Source organism: Drosophila serrata, unplaced genomic scaffold (assembly GCF_035046125.1).
Source record: "Drosophila serrata isolate PLE 108 unplaced genomic scaffold, ASM3504612v1 contig_382, whole genome shotgun sequence".
NCBI classification, from domain to species: Eukaryota; Metazoa; Arthropoda; class Insecta; order Diptera; family Drosophilidae; genus Drosophila; species Drosophila serrata.
In genome coordinates this window covers 7,532,452-7,547,636 of record NW_028257280.1, presented here as the reverse complement: position 1 = coordinate 7,547,636, position 15,185 = coordinate 7,532,452, and the positions used below count along the sequence as shown (strand labels likewise).

General features: G+C 38.6%; 1 protein-coding gene across 16 annotated transcripts in view; it reads left to right on the top strand.

Moving 5' to 3' along the window:
• The first annotated feature begins 1,409 nt into the window (after window positions 1-1,409).
• Window positions 1,410-15,185, top strand: part of Ace (Acetylcholine esterase) — a 39,020-nt gene continuing 25,244 nt past the window's right edge. For 2 of the 16 annotated variants that reach the window (XM_086840853.1, XM_086840842.1), the window contains exons 1-2: window positions 1,410-1,525; window positions 2,778-2,856. The gene's annotated coding sequence lies outside the window, so the exon portion shown is untranslated. Of the gene's footprint in view, window positions 1,526-2,313; window positions 2,541-2,613; window positions 2,857-15,185 lie in introns of those variants that run through there. The other 14 variants (XM_086840854.1, XM_086840851.1, XM_086840846.1 and 11 more) reach the window with 13 other exon arrangements.

Sequence of the window (15,185 nt, the reverse complement as noted above, 5' to 3'; positions counted from 1 at the left end):
TTTTTAATTTTAACGATGTAACCCCTTATTCAATTTTGAAAAAATTTGGAATTTTTTTTTTTAATGGATATGGCTAGATTGATTCAGCTGTTTATGCTGATCAATAATATACAGTAATATACAGTATCTGCTCCTATCTACTAGTAGCTGCCGAATTAATGCTATATTTTAATGATATATATACATATGTATGTATATTAATGTATATTTCAATCTCGGCTTTCTTATAATGTTAGCTTCGGTCATCTGTTAGTTATCGTTCGGTCGTTCGACAAGTGAGATCTATTCGGTCGCTGCTTCTAAGGGCTCAACTCAGTAGAAATATATAAAAAAGCTCACTACCTAAACTTGTTAAAATTAACGATCAATGATCTCACACTAAATTTATACATTCTAAATATGTAAGTATATAGGGAAGCATTTACTTTGACCTATACTTAGAATATTTTAAGTTTCTAATATAAATGGGATATTTCTATACGACAATCTTTCCGACAAATCATAACTCTGTCAAAAATGCATTAATTTTAATTCGGAAAGCGTTGCAATGCTATTTTTTATTAGGTTAATAAATCTGCATGATCAACTTAAAGTGAAAAATTGTATACATTTTTGAAAATTTTATCGATGTAACCCCTTTCCTTTTTTTGTAAAAATCCAAATTTTTTGAAAATTTTGTTTTTCTGCCGGACATGGCTAGAAACATGCGCCTGTTGATGCTGATCAAGAATATATATGATTGATAGGGTCGGAAATGAATTTTTCACAGCGTTTGAAGCTTCTGAATAAAACTATATTACCCTGAAAGGGTATAATTAATATACTTAAATCATATTTATTCTTTCCAACAGTCGAAATGAATAAAACGTATTCCCAACCAGACTACGGCAAATGAAATTCGAAAAGATAATGGTTTTACAATGCATCGCACCCTATAAAAATCTATTAACTGGGAATGGAGCGAAACCCCTAGGTGAAACCCCTTATCACCTGAGTTTATCAGTCACAACGGCCGGTCATTTCGGTTATGGCGCTAAGCGCTTATCTTTCGGTTTGCCGCATTCCGCCGCCCGGCCATCGGAGGAGCTAAGAATAAAAACTTTTCCAAACCTCAGCTTCGGTTCGCATTTCTCTTTTCGCGGTTCTCGGAGAGCTTTCCGCTTGTGCCGCAAGAAGGTTTTTCGTCCAGGCGGAAAATGCTGAAATGCTAAACTGTTATACCGGCCAAAGCCGCTGCGTTACTAACAACAACTAAGAACTCTTGTGCACACAGCTGAAGGCTAAAAGCTTTCTGCGGCTGCTTGTCAATGTTTTCGTATCAAAATTTCCTATAATATATGTAGGCTCGCCATTGCCCCAGTGTGTGTGTGTGTGTTTAAAAAGTTTTTCATCCCGGACGCCGACGCCGCTTTTGCAGCTGTTGTTGTGGCTGACGGCTGCTCGGCATTTTATTCTCCGCATTCTGCTGCAAGTCGTCGGGCAAGCTAGTTCTGAATTGATTCGATTTGTATCTGCGTTTGATTTGGTACATAAATTAATTATACACAAAATAAATAAAGCAAATTATTGATTTAATAAGATGAGAAGACTCTAAACAATTTGATCCTGTCTAAGCGGAGTTTTCAAATCCTCTCAAAAGTGTGTAGCATACCTTGCGGCTTAAAACAGCTGCAGCTGCCTGTGTTTGTGTGTGTGAGCGTGAGAAGAGAGCTGGTGTGTTGAGTGAGAGAGTGTGTATGTGTGTGTGTGATACTAACTTAAAACGTGTGCGATCGATTTTCGGGGTTTCACTAAAAAAAAAAAAAAACAAAACCCCAAAACAGTCAACTAAAATCTACATAAAACTTAACCTTTGCCTGTAAATAAATATAAAGAAAAAGAGTTTCACTATTCGAAGCACCCATTTAAGTACAATAACATTTACCCAGCTGAGAGAGTAAGCTCTCAAATAAACAAACAAAGCGGCCGCCACTTGAGATAATGAAATTTGCTTCGGTGGCCCAGCAGCCAAAGCCACAACAACAAATGCGGCAAAATATGGCAGACGAAAGTTTCCGATTTTGAATCCGAACAAAAACAAGCTAAAGCTTCTTGCCAAAAATACAGAGAGAGAGAGTGAGAAAGTGTGTGTGTGTGAGCGGGAGTATGACAGTTTTTTCGAAAGCTGCGAGAGAGAGAGAAAGTAATGCTGACCAGCCGCATATTCCCGCTATTTCGTATGGATTTCAGAGAGCGAGCGGAAAAGCCTTTTCCCCCGAGCAGGTGTATGTGTGTGTGTGTGTGTGAGTGCCTGCCTTTCGAACAGTTTAAAGTACGCATTGCGATGGCATTTGGCTTCAGTTTAGCTAGAGATATCGTCGTGTTTTGAGCGTCTGGCACTCAGTGTTTTTCCCGAGCGGAGCGGATCGAGCGGACTATACGCCACTAGTTTTCAAATTGGGTGCGCAAAAAAATATAAAAATAAAAGAAAATAAGAAACAGAAAGGAAACAAAAGCAAAAGGAGAAAAGCTGGAAAAGAGGCCCAAGACAACGGCACAAAGTAAACCTAAAAGCAGACTATTCATTTCCAAAGGGGGGTTTCCCATTTTCCCCATTCTCTATCTGTGTTTTAGCCGCACACCACACACACATAGGCATGCATGTGGCATAACACGGACAGAGAAGGATATTCATAGTCAGATTTAGTGTGTGATAAAGTGAAGTTTTTGTGCAAAAAACGAATGAAAGAAACGGTGCGAGAATTAAACGCAATCAGTCCCTAAAATTGTATTTGCAGTTTTGAAAATTCAGCGAGTTTGGAAAATCGAAAAAATATAATAGTAATTGAATAAACAAACAAACATAAACAGTGGCATGTAAGTGTGAGCGGCCGAGGGCAGCATTTTTTAGGGCACAATTTGGTGAATTCTTACAACTAAAAAATTTAGTTAAGTTTAGGAATAAATAAGTCTATTAAGGTTTACATATATATAAGGATTTAAAAGACTTCTTTTAAGTTTATTTTATATAATTTTCAATGAGGATCCTTACTCAAATCCTTTAAAACACGCTTTAATAAAAATAAATTTGGTTAAGGAATAGAAAAAATTATACAATATAAAGGTTTCCGGTACAAAATTTCTAGTTTTTCTTAAAACTATTTCCGTACTAAAATTGATTCAATATATTTTATTATATTTCCCTCAGTTTATTGCTTATAATATACTTCTCTTTGTTATCCTGTCTTCCCAATTAGTAATCCAACTAAAATTCCTTTAATTTGTTCATTTTGGAACGAAATTTTCTTATTCGATTTTGGCATTTAACGATTTTTGATGAGCTCCGTGATCCGTAAAGTCTTCAACATATACACGCACAGACAGGGAGAGCTTGGTGGGGGAGGACAAAACAGGACACCCGGGGAAAGGAATAAGAGAGAGATAGAGAGAGAGCAAGAGAGAGAGTCTTACAAATTCATAATTTGTCTGTTTACATACGGAGGACCTGGTCACTGGTATTGGTGGTTTATCGAGTGGGGCTGCCTCAATGTCCGCCCGCTTGGGCCACCACCCACAGCCACCGCCACCGCCAGCGTCGAAGGAAAGCGAAATGCGTATTTTTTTTTGTTTCCTTCGATGTTTTCCTTTTTTGGTTGTGGGGCACGTAGGCTCCATAACTTCCGCTCGGTCGGCTCACGCGCACACCTGTACCCACTCCCATGCACACACTTATACACACATACACTTTTTTGGCAACTCACATCAAGGCCGAACACATTTAAAATTCTGATGAAAAGACACTTTTACTTTATTCCTTCACTCGACAGTGCACTGGGAATAAAAGTTTATAATACTATATGATCCAAGAGGGAAAGAATCTCAGTTAAAGTTAAAGTTCTTTTCGATAGTTTTGAGTATATTTTTCTAGGAATAGTAACTCAAATCTAAGAAATTACTAACTTTATCCATAGTTGCATTTATTTTAGTAATTTTTAGATAGGGGAGAAAGCTTATATGTAATTTGTTATAGTGCATTGGCTCTGGGGTTTTCATTTCTTTCGATTATTGTGTGCCCCGAGTGCGTGAGTGCGCTTAATTCTCGGTAGTGTGTGCGTAAATGTTTTGCTAGATTCCCCGCTTATCCACATTGACACACTCTCTCTCCCAGTTGCCCACATGTCGCTTAATTCAACTGTCGATTTATCACACTTAACCCATACAACGCACACAAACCACACACCATATACCATATACCATACACCCAGCACATAACATCATGTAGCATCATCATCATTATCATCATCAGCATTCCGTTCCATGATCATCGCGTCACCAGCGGCTTATTAGGTAGAAACGCTGATTAGTTGCCCAGATTCAGATTCAGATTCAGATACAGATACAGATTCACGGGATTGCGTGCTGTTCGCAGTTTAGTTTGCTTTAGTTGCAGTTCTATTCTGCCGCTCTATTCGGATTATTGTTTTATTTTATTTTTTGTTGTTTAGTCTGGGGGACTATTTACACACCGCCGCTAAAGATACCCAGATACATTCGTGTATCTGTATCTATGAGAGCACTCAAATGCGTTCAACTAGTTTGCTGTGGATGCTGTGGGTGCCCTATGCGGTCATTGGTTCTTTTTTTTATTAGTCTGTGAACTGCATTCCTGATTGAGATTTATGTTATATTTTATAGCATTTATTTTTAAAACCATATGCATTTCCTATACGAGATATTGTTGAAAAGGATGTTTCAGCATTAGTACTATATGATTTCGTTTGTTAAATAACTTAATCAATTTAATATATATTCAAACAGCAAATGAATTATATGCTTTGGGGCAAAATCAATTATAAATAAATAGAAATTTATTTTTTCTGTTTTAATCAAGAGCCGCAAATAATAAATAATCCGTATACCCATTTCGATAAATAATGTGCTTTATTTTGTCATAAAACATCGCATTTAAACGCAATTAATCCAATTTGCAATTTGCAATTTTGTATTTGTTTGTTCGCCTTTAGGCGTGAGGAATTAAGTTTAATTGAATGCCGCTGCTGCGGACTTCCGCTTATTCGGAGCTCATCCATTATCCAACCGGAGCCATCAACTCCATGGACAATGCATCCAATCGAGCGGATTGCAATTGTTTGCAATCTCTTCTGCACCGGGGGACAGTGTCCGACAAAAGTGCGATTCCCGTCGCCGGGTTTCCCAGTGCAGGAATTCCAGCCAACGAGATGTATAAGTTAATTGAATCAATGGCAGAAAAATGATTAAATCACAAAGGATACCGCCAGTCGTGGGAACTTCAGTTTGTTGCTCAGGAAAAAAAGGAAACAAAAATACATCAGCAAACAAAAAACTCTCACAAACACACACAAAGAGCACTGAGCACAGAGCAAAGGCGCAAAGCTTAAAGTATAAAACACTTGAGAATTGTTTTACACTTTTCCGTTTGTGTGTTTGGCTTTTTCCCCAACCGCCACTCCCGGGTATTTGGTGGAAAAATATTTCTCGACCCGCCGTATAATTCGCTGAACAAGCAACATTTTTCCTCCTTGGAGTTTTCGAGCTGACTTTCCCCGATCATTTTCCCTGCAGACCGTGGGGAGTGCAATGCCTTGCCTTCCAAACTTCCTCTGCATTTTCCGCAGAATCGACAAACACATAAAAGTCGTGTATTCGTGTTTCAAGCAAGGAACACGCGAAAATATGCAAATAAAATGTCATAAAACAATGCGAAGGACAAACAAAACAGGCGAGCATAAAAAGCCTGCAATAAAATTGAAACAAAGGGGACGGTTTTATACCCATGGCTAATATGAATATTGAATGACGGAGCTGGGGGAAATGCCAAAAGGAAAAGTTTTTCATCTCAAGTTTTCTGCGAGGCAACGGTGGGATCTACTAGCGAAGGAGGCTAGCAATTTATTTGGCTAAAAGAGAAGTCTTTCCAAAGAGTTCAGAGTCCTAAAGTCTCTTTAATTTCTTTACTAAGTCTATCTCTGTTTTGAAATACTTAATTTTCAGGAAAATAATACATACTTTTAAGGACGAATTTTGGAGCATAAACCGAAATAGATTTACTGATCATGTCTTTAAGAATATTCATCGTTGGGACTCATATCCCCTGAGTGTTTAGGCCTTTCATGGAGAATGATTCTTTTCGGGCACTTGAGGAGCTTCGCAAATGGGTCGTTTCTTGTCCTTTGGACCAGCATTAAAACGCAATTTTATTGCATAGCCCCGGGGGCTTTGGGCCAAGCCATCATTGTCTCAAGGGGCCGGCGATGACGATGGGCGATGACAGACCCAGCAAACCGAATTGCAAACCAACCCAAGTGAACCGAGTCTCACGCAATACAAGCGGAAAACAGAAAAACAGACAGCAGACACAAAGGCACAAAGGGAGTGAAGGGAAGGCAGGGAATTGTTTAACATTAGTTTTATGCGATTCTTTTATTTGTCTGTGCTTCTGGCAACTTTTATTAGTTTTCTTTGCGGTCCTGGTCACTGTATAGTACGTTCGTTTCCCCTCTTGGCCATTGGCCTGGCGATAATAACACGATTTGTTGTCTGCTGCAGTCTCATTAGATTTTATTGGTTACACCACAGGGAAAACCATTGCAGCAGGAGACTAGGAATGTGATATTTTTAGCTCATTTTTAAATGAAAACTTTAAAGGAACATATAAGTATAGTTTACTTTAGTTAATTATATTTTATGATAAAAAGAAGCAATATGTGATCCCTTAAATGCAAATTGACAGCCAAAACCATCCTCGTTTAAAGTATTTTCAAAGCCTTTTCTGATCCCTGTGCAGGTTTGAAATGCGCATCAGTATATGGCAATATAAGCTTTCACATTCTCTGCCATTTTTACATGCAGATAATCACTTATAAGCATACACACAGCCCGTGACGTGTACTGGGAATAAACCGCTTGATGTGTGTCCCCCTGCGCGCGAGAGTGTGTGTGTGTGTGCGAGGTGTGTGTGTGTGTGTTAGCCCTGCTGCTTTGGGCATTAAAAGTAACCCAGGGTAAAATAAAAGCAAGTGCCAAGCGTGGCGCATGTGCCACTCAAAGGCAAACAAATGCAAAGTTCTCCAGTGTCTTTGGGAATACGCGGCGTATACGCGATTTTAGTGTGATTGTATTCGCCACGGCATTTGCCTGTAAATCGCTCAGCGAACGATTGTTATCTTTAACGCCATGAACTTTGGTTTGGCTTAATGCCATGAACAGATTAAAGATGAATCACATAATGTCTAACTGTGTATTTCATATCAAAACAGGGTTATATATAAGAAGTTATAGTTTATTTAGGATTAAGTTCATGTTTGAAGTCCCCTACTGAGGTTATTTACAAGAAACTATCAAACTTTTCAGAAAATGCATTAATTTTTATAGTGATTGATAGCTGAATAAATTACTTATAAACTATTGTAAGGGTCTGCTGACTATATAATTTATTACAACTTAAATTCAAAGCCAACACATAGTCACGGTTAGTAAAAATGACTTAATGAAATGCACAGAAAAATGTAACCGTAATCACAATTTAATCATAATTAATGACCTGACTCAATTTGGTATTTAAGTTGGCAAATCCAATATATTAATTTGCGTTTTTCTGGTGAGCTGCACAAAAACAAATGTGTATAGTATGTACATATGTATAGTATGCATGTAATATAAAGTATAATTTTTTAATCAACCTTAATTGCATGAGCCAGACTAATTGACAAGCGGCGAGTCAACATAAATATTAAATAACTTTGTAATTATTGTAACAAATTAAAAATTATTGATGCGTATGCCAATTAAAATGCCATTTAATATCCATCGTTTTGTACACACTTAATTTTTGCCCATTGTTATTGTTGCTGTTGCCATTGCTGCCATTTGTCGTGATTGCTGTAATTGTTGCCATTGCCTGTACTGTGGCTGCAATTTGGAGCTGCTGCCGCAAAATTGAATAACCCAGGCAAGTGCACACGAGCGCACACGCCCAATGATACGGATGATACGGTGTCCCCCAGGCCTCGGTGCCACTTTCCATGCCCCCGCGTTGACGTTGATGATGCCCCGGCCGACTGATTATTGTAATAAGCAGACCAATTAAAACTCTTACGCTCTTATGAATCTAATTATCGCCAGAGCGATACAACAGCAACAGCAACAATGTCTATCTATCATCTATCGTTTGTACTTGTTGGAGCCCCGGAAAACATCAATATTTACTCTTGACTTGGTTGCCTCTGCTTCTGGCAAAAGTTGATGCGTGCTGTTGATGGCCCGATTGCATTATGCAGCCTCAATGACTCAAATCGAGTCGAAGTTTGCAGGGCCATCGTGAGCACAGGGCGTATGCGCAATGTGTTCGATTCTCCAACGTTCGATGAGGTTCCTTCGAGTAATTATCCAGCCTTAGGTATCGAAACAAACAATGATGAAAGGACCTGTTCATATACATATATACTAGCATATATTGATGCATTGCTTTAGGGTTTGTGACGTCACTTGCAAGGTCCTGGCATTGTGTGAATAAAGGCACATCAGATGCTATAGATGCTCTTGCCCTTTGGGGGCGCCGCTTTTATTTCTTGCGTCATTTCATATATGAAAGCAGCACTCACATTTGACATTTTACAGCATCATCAGTTTGCAAAAAGGGGACAAAGGAAGCGGAAAGGGAAGGCCATTGGGGATTGAATGTTTAGTATTCATAATCAAATATGGAGGCAGTGGTGGCGTATACTTAATATCCCACAGATCATTGCAATCATCATTTTTCATCTGAATCAATCTAGTGAAAAATTGTTAGAATTTAATAAATATTAATGGAGCCTTGTTAGTTTGGATTACTTATTAATATCCGTATTATAAATCTTATTTTAATCTTATTCAAATCTTCTCATTTATGATTTAAACTCATCAGAAATTAAAAAGTAAAAGTATTATCTTTATTTCAACTTGACATTATAACATATTCAGCCTGTTTTGTATAGTGCGTATTTATGTTCATTTTGCCCACTCTAAAATTCCATTACAATATAACATATTTCATCTGCTGATTTCGGTCCATTTTTCTGCGCTCTATTTCTTTAGAGGGGTTTCTTATTTTTTGCATTCTGTCTAGGTTAACGACTCTATATATTTCATAACCAAAAATGCAAGCTAAAAAATACATAAATAAGAAGCAAAACTGCCATAAATTCGAGTCGAGTCGAGACCTGCGGTGCACGTTTTTGGGTCGTGTGCCGTGTACGTGTCCCGGGGACTCCCCAAACCCGCTCAGGTTACTTAATATAAAAACACACACACACATAGAGCGAGCTCTTTCTGTCTGAGTGTGTGTGTGTGTGTGTTTGTGTGTGTCTTTGTGTGTGTCTTTGTGTGTGTGGAGGCAGGAGCAGTCAGAAATGGCGGCTCCGCTTGAGTTCAGCTCAGCTGCTGTTGGCTGTTGACTTGTCATTTCCCCGATTATTGATTTTTTATTTTGGCTTTAAGTGCAGCACACCCACGGGTAACCCGAGGAGACTCAAGACATCGACACCAAGGGCAAGGGGGGGCGTGTGTTGTGTGTGTGTTTGTATCGTAGTTTGTTGTTGAACGGGACAGAGATGGGCAGGCACGTGTAGGCCGGGAGCCCGTCTGAGAGAGATAGATTTGCACTTGACTTTCACTCCGAGAAAAACCTTTGCTGGACCTTACAAGAATCGAAAATATATAAAGAAGTCATAGAATCAAATTCTCTATATAAGTATAAACATATAAACAGTATGTATATATATTTATTTGAAGCTTAAGCCATTTAAAATTACCTTCAAATAGTCAAACTTCATGTTGCATTTGCTTACTGCCCAGATGAGTTGCTCTGCGTGTCTCTGGGAATGGAAAAAGCTGGAAAATTGGGAAGCCGGTATAACGATATGGTCACGGCGACACGGCTGCGGTGATATCATCAAGGGCAAGCGGAGTCCGCGCTAAATTGAGCGTCTCAGCGTTAACGAGCCCCGGTGACAGGGCGAGAGCCACTAAACCCGAACTCGTGCACCGGACGTAGTGCTAGTGCCAGGCCAGAAGCCAGGAGCCAGCCTGCTTGTCACTCTCTCGATCCCAAACCCACTGCCCAGCCACCCGGCACCGCCCCAGCCACTTGCCCCGCGCCACGAGGGTCACTTCAATCGCCACAGCCGCCACATGCGGCGCCATGCAATAAAAAACTAAGCGCCACTGGCTCACAGTTCCCATTCTTTTTTATTTTTGTCGTATCATGCTGTGCAATTTTGACGTTTCTCTGGGGTCTCTCCTCGAGCTGAGTTCTTTGGTTTTCCACAGCCACAGAGCTAGAAGTAAAATGAGTATTAACTAGTGGGAAATTCAAAACAATAAAGAAATGAAATAGTTTCAAAAACGCCTGATATGTAATCTTCATTCTTTTAAAATCATTAATTTACTCTCGAATATTAAATTATTTTTTCGCAGCTTAAATGGCGACAGGGAAATGAGTTTTATTTGTTGTCGTAAGATGAGCCTTGAGTTCCTGCAAAACGCGCTGATTTCTTTTGCTTCCTCCGCCTTCGGGCCACGCCTGTGCATTTATTTTATAGTTTGCCTGGCGCCAGACATTCGCCTAATGGCCAACCAGGCTGGGAGGCCTGAAGATCCAGAGTTGGAGACGGAGACGGAGACGGAGACGAAGACGAAGTCCTGCTGGCCGGCATAATGAAAAGGTCAAATGGTCAGTGAAAACTTGATGATGATTGTGCCTCATTAAAGAAGATGGTCATATTTTTTGGGGTTTAATGATTGCGTGGTGGATTATAGAGCGTAAGGAAGTGCAGGGAAATGGCTTGGAAAATATTAAAGAACAAGATTTGGCCGGAGAGATGCACATGTTATTTTCTAAGGACAGTCTTTAAACAATGGTTCTATTTTTATTCCTCTTCAAGGCTGACTGTCTGTCTTGAGAGGTACAGTTGGTTCATTGCCTAAGACTTTTGAGGGGAAAAGACACAGAATGACTGCCTTTAGGTATTCGGGGGTCATAATAGACACCTGTCTCTCACACCTCCACTCGGTTCTCCGCCTTTTGGTATCAATTAAGCGTCGCTGACTGGCGGTCTGACTGGAGTCTCTACCCTCTTCAAACCATCAATTAAACCATACACATTTCGGCTCCAGTGCACTGTCAGAAAATCTAGACACAGGTTGGGTTTGCTTTGCAAGCAATTTAATCAATTTATTTTTCAAGCTTTGTTTATGGCAAATGTTTCTATTTTCCCAGAAAATTGTGCTTATGTCAAGTAATTAAAATTACTTTTTATTAAAATTGTGCTGCACTAAAGCTTAACTTAAATTAATCCTTTTTGTTTAGATTAAAATGTTGTGCTGGAGATTCTTAGAATTTATGTTACGTTTCTTCATTTTATGTTTTGCTAACTAACATAAATTCTGGGTAAAATATGTACATAAACATTTTATAATTACAAAATAGTTAACTGCGCTTTTTCGCCGAATATGAAAATTGCGGAAAATTTAAATAAAAAAGCAGTATTATTTGTCTACACAAGTGCGATAAATTACGTTTAGTTTTTGTAAAATTTAAATTAGTAAAAAACAAGACAAGAAGAAACTTAGGAATAGAAGAATTTTTGGGGCAAGAAAAGCTGCGTTGTTAATAAAAATTATAAATTATATCTTGGGTCCTTACAATATCTGGGAAAACAAAGAAGAATGACAAACATTCAAACCTCTTCAACAAAAATGAAAACACAAACAAAACACAGTTAACTTTTCTTCTATTTCCCCCGGTTATCCTCAGCCGAGTTTTCCATATTTTCCTTTCCTTTTCTTTCTTTTTTTTTTGCCAACCTACATTTTCGGTGTCTCTCATCTTTGTTTTTGTTTCGCTTGCTTTTGTGTTGTTTACCCTTTGGCTTTTACCGTTCGTTTTGTCGTTCGTCGTCGGCCATGTTTTCCAGCCAAATTTTGAAAACAAACGTAAGGAAAATAAACAAGCGAGCGGGAGGGGAGAGGCAGGAAAAGCGAGTTGATTGGGAGCCACGGGGAGGTTGAGGAGGGGTGGCCAAACCTTTTTTTTTTGCTCTCCTTTGACCTTTGGCCAACGAAGCTGACCCGAGAGGAGAGGAGTGGAGGGTGAGGATGTGGCAGGTGGCAGGTGGCAGGTGGCATGTGGCAGGTGGCGGACGGGTACGCTTTCACCTGGCCCACCACCTGGTCATGTCCTTGTCATCGTCGTCATCAGCAACGCCTCACTCCCGCCTTGTGCGGCGAAACTTTTGAAATTATAATTTAATTTGAATGTCATTAAAATTTTCGCGCTCTCCGCTGTCACCCTCTAACGTTGATTTTCCCCGCATTCCGCTTTCCCTTTTGCTGGGCTATCATAACCATGGCAGTGTGTATTCGTGGCATTTTCCTGGCAAAGGAAAATAAACCAAAGCAATGGAAACTATACAGCACTGGTATTAATGCAAGGACAATGCTTAAACATTAAACACTGATTTAAAGGAAACTTTAATTTAAATTCGAATGTAAATATAAGAATATTATTAATTATGAAGTAAAAGTATTTTGTAGTATTATTTCTTATAAAACTGTCACACATTTTTCTAACTATTTAGCTTGTGTGGCCACCAGATTTTTTATTTTAAATTTAATATTAAATAAACTCAGGCAAAGATTTCTTCCTGGAAATATTCTTGTTTTCTTAATACCTTTTTCTTGACTTATAAAAGCGTACTTTTAAAATATGTCTCTTGCATTTTCCAAGCGCTTTCCACGAATTTAACTTGGACTGCTTTTCAGAATCAAACGGACATTTTCCGGTGGCTTGGAGGCTGCTCGAGTCAACTTTGAAGTTGCAACTTTTATGAACACCCCGCAAGTTGGCGAGAAAAATAGCTTGTGTCAGCTGAAACTAAGCGCTTATGTTGCGTAAAATATAATAAGATAAATACAACTGTGCTCACGACTACCTACAGCTCCACATCTTCCCCTCAAGAAAATCCCCAGAGAAAAATGTAAATTTATGAAAAACTTTTAAAGAAAACTGCGAGTGGATGGGAAAAACTGCTGCAACCGCAAGAAGTTAGGAAAATATTCACTTAGCCCACGACATCTTATCTTGCGCTGAACAGGCGCTTGTAAATACAGCAAATGGGTGCAAAAAAATGTTAGTTAAGTAAAGATTGCGACAGTTGCCGTGGAAAAGCGGGGAAAACGCCCAGAACGTGTAGAAAATTGAGCTAATTTAGATGGCAAAGACCAAGAAAGAGAGTGGGTAAAAATTAAATTGCCAACTTGCAACTCGCATTTCGTTGGCGTCTTAATGCCATTTTAATTGTGCGGTGAAATAACATTTAAATTACTGCGGCGCCAGCTGAGAACGTCTCTTTGCTCCTTTTGTCCTTTTGCAGACAAGTTGCTCGGCATAAAAGGAGCCAAAAGGGTCCTTAGGACTCGGAGGGGCACTGCAGCAGCTGCAGGGCCGAAGGCGTGGCAGCGGAGTTATTACACGAGCTCCGTCGTCTAATGGGCTGTCAGCATGCAAGGGTCGGTACTCCTTGCTCCTTGCTCCTTGCATCCCCATTTCCAAGTCAAGTTTCCTGGCTCAATTTGACGCCAGGAGTTTGTTGCAACTTGAGAACGTCAAGGACAAGGACTGAAAAAGCCATTTCCTACCGAGAAATATTTTGTTGTTTTCCCCAACAGAAAACTGCAGCCTCCCGTGTTGAATTTATCGATGAATAACAAAACAAGTTTACTATTTGCTCAACGGATGGATTTCCAGGTCGTAAAACATGTATTTTATTAGGGTTTATGTTTTCACATCTAAGAAGTACTTCATATGTATTAAAAGTAAATTATGAAAGCAGAACTTAATTTAATAGATTTATAATAAAACATCACCATTTCATTAATAGTTTTCTTTTAATTTAACAAGACTTTCTTTCTATAAACTTATTTTAAATGTGTAATTTACAAAGTAATACCTTTTGAAACGAATGTCATATATATTTTGCACAAAACTCTATACGAGTTCCCTCTCCCCTTTTTGGTTAACCTCGCTGCGCTTGGTTTGAAAGGATATTTGCCTAAATCGGTCAAGTGACTCTAATGAAAGCATAGTATAAGAAAATATGTTTAACGACGTTGCAGGCAAAAGCCTTAGAAAACGATATGTGCCACTTGAGAGAATCCTGTGAGTGGCTCTGCAGCAGGTGTGTGTGTGTGTGTGTGTGTGTGGGTTACCCACCGGGTGGTGGTGCGGTGGTGCCAAGTTTTGGGTTGGACTTGGATGGCACTCAGGACTTTTGAATGCATGCCGAGACCGGGAAAGAAGGAGCTTTGCATCTCAGCTCAAGTGGTAAACACACACACACTCATACACACACACACTCATACTGACGCCAAAGCAAACACATAAATATTGCAGCATACAAACGGGGGCAGACGACACAAGCACCCAACAAGTCAACTTGCACTCGTCCGTTTGGTTTTGTGTTAGTGTTGGTGCGGTGGCAGTAGTAGTAGTGCACCGATAAAAATTTAGAATATTTTATACTATTATTTATATATACATAAATCTATTTATTTATTGTCAATTAGTTGTTTTTTAATAACAAAACAAGGAGGGAAACTTCAATTTAAAAACTCATAACTCAGACAAAAATTAATATATTTTAATTCGGAAAACGTTCCTATGTTAGTTTTTATTAGGTTAATAAATCTGCATACTCAATTTAAAATGAAAAATTTGATAAATTTTTGACAATTTAAACGATGTAACACCTTTCCTTTTTTTGCAAAAATCAAACAATTTTTAAAATTTTGTTTTTCTGTCGGAGAAATCTAGAAAGATTCGCCTGTTAATGCCGATTAAGAATATATATGATTTATAGGGTTCTGACTAAATTATAATATAATATAATACAAAATAATAATATAATACATTTATATGAAAAAATGGGAGTTTGAAAACTCATAACTTGGCCAAAAATGCTTTAATTTCAATTCGGAAACCGTTGCTATGCTAGTTTTTATTGGATTAATAAATCTGCAAACTCAATTTAAAATAAAACATTTTATCAATTTTTGACATTTTTAACGATGTAACCCCTTTCAATTTTTTTCAAAAATGAAAAATTGTAGAACATTTTATTTTTTTGCCG